This window comes from Apis dorsata, unplaced genomic scaffold (genome assembly GCF_000469605.1).
Source record: "Apis dorsata unplaced genomic scaffold, Apis dorsata 1.3 scaffold_256, whole genome shotgun sequence".
In the NCBI taxonomy this organism is placed as follows: Eukaryota; Metazoa; Arthropoda; class Insecta; order Hymenoptera; family Apidae; genus Apis; species Apis dorsata.
The window spans coordinates 696,639-698,829 of NW_006263534.1; the positions used below are offsets into that span (position 1 = coordinate 696,639).

At 46.0% G+C, this 2,191-nt stretch overlaps 1 protein-coding gene across 1 annotated transcript in view; it reads right to left on the reverse strand.

The window, feature by feature from the left end:
* LOC102671211 (transcription factor hamlet-like) overlaps nt 1-1,648 on the reverse strand; it is a 19,217-nt gene extending 17,569 nt beyond the window's left edge. The window contains exon 1 of the mRNA XM_006616300.2: nt 938-1,648. The gene's annotated coding sequence lies outside the window, so the exon portion shown is untranslated. The remainder of the gene's footprint in view (nt 1-937) is intronic.
* Nucleotides 1,649-2,191: the final 543 nt, after the last annotated feature.

Consider the following 2,191-nt stretch of genomic DNA (forward strand, 5'->3'; position numbering starts at 1 on the left):
GCGTTACGGAAAACGATCTATGGATCCATTCGTTACTCCTCCTCCTCCCTCTCTTTTTTATCCGCCCATCCCGGTGAGAGATGGACCGATTTCTTCCGTTCGTAATTCCTCTCGGGCATAAATTCTACACTTTGTGAGAGGGATTTGATTTAATTCGTCGTGGCAGGCCCCGGTCGTTAACCAGGATTTCGCATTCGAACTTGGAAAGATGTATCGTCGTAGGAGAGGATAAAGAAGGAACGTGAAGAATGTCGCGAGGGTATTGAACTGAAATTTTAATTCGACTCTTCGACGTCATGATTCGTTGTCAACTGTTGTCAAATAGGGATTTTGAATAATTTGGAAAGTGTTGGTACCCGTTCATCTTTAGATTTTGTATTATATTTGCATTTAAGATTTAAATGTATCGTCGAGATATTTTCATTTTCACGAATAAAATTTTGTATCAAAGTTGAGAGGATCTCGTTTCGTAGAAGAACGAAACTGACGAATTAAAAAGATTTCGTATCGAAATCGAGTCTGTCTTCGACCAAAGGACATTCGTTAAATTCGATTTCCTATTAAGATTAAAAATATCTAGATCAAAGGATACTCGTTCCTTTGAAACGATTGCCAGGAAAATCTCAGGAGTACGAACCAAGATTTCGTCGACTGCTCTACGTCCTTAAGTGCTACTTATCTCGAAACGATCCGAATTCAAACGTTAAAATAATTCCCTCCAAAAAAAAAAAACGAATGAAAGATCACAGGAGTACGGATCGAAGTTTGATCGACCGTATGAGAGAACGAAGGTAGAGATATCTCGATCAATTTCAATCTCTGCTCTCTTCGATTCAAAGGGCGGGCTTCATAAATATTCAAAAGGCGGCAGGTGAACCCTCGAACCCTTTGCAACGGAACCCGAAGAACGAAGTCGAAGGAAGACAAATAGATTTACCTTATGCGTCATTCCATGACCTTGAAGCCGATAGGGTAGCTGACTGCACTTCCGGTTCAACTCCAATTTCTCACTTTTCCACCTGTCCCCGATTCTTCTTTTTTCCCTTTCTCCTTATCCTTTCCTTTTTCTTTTCTTTCCTTCCTTTTTCTTTTTTTTTTTTTTTTTTTTTCGTCAAACTCTTTTCCGCGTTCCACGATGCATGTAAACAGTTCGACGCGTTCACCCACGGGAGAGAAAAGAGAAGATAGTCGGTCGATCGAAGGGAGGAACAGAAGAAGAAGAAGATGGAAGAAAACGAAGAGGGGAAACGGTATATATATATGTATATATATATATAGAAAGAGAGAAGGCACACCTGGTTTTTCAACAACGGCACACTAATCCCCGGCACACTCTCAGAGCACTTCTTCTTCTTCTTCTTCTTCTTCTTCTTCCTCTTCTTGATTCTTCAACCGATGAGATATCTACAAGTATCCAGATCGTAACGTCCGATCGAACATCTTGAAAACACGATGCTCGCGAGCCTCCGCGACGACGAATCGGAAACGATTCCCTGTTGCAAGAGGCCGTGCCTCGTGGCGGCGGCGACCACGTGTTCGACCGACAGACACCTTCCCTCGCTCTCTTTCGCCGCGCGTCACGCGGCCCACGTTTTTCGGCGCGGATTCTTTCCAAATCCTTTCAACCGGTCACCGATCGTCCAACGATACCGCGGTTGCCAGCTCGGTGATCATCGATCGAATCAAACGATATCCCACAATTATCCTTCTTCGTTGACTAGAGAGAGAGACAGAGAGAGAGAGAGAGAAAGAGAGAGAGAGAGATCGTCGCCCGTTGTTGTCACCCGTTTCAAACGATCTCGTATTATCGATCTTCGCGTACGATGCTGTCGCTCGTCCTTATGTTATCCTGATATCGGCGAGGATGGNAAAGGATAGCGTGGCAAGGAGCTCCCCCTGCGTGTTTAACCGTGAGAGACGTCGGGAAGGTAAGTGCTCTCCTCTCTTTCAGCCAAGGAGAGTAGCAGCAGCAGCAGCAGCAGCAGCACCACGCCGGCACGCGACCTGCCCTCTCCCACCCCCTTCTTTTCTCGCTCTCCCGATCTCCCTCTCTTTCTCTCCCTCTTTCTCTCCGTCGTCGATCGTTCCTTCCTTTTGCCGCACCGCCTCTCCTTCTTCTAACGCTCCTCGATCTCCACCGCCGGTTTCCTCTACTGCTGGCGGCTTCCTCGCCAACACGCTCTCTCTCTCT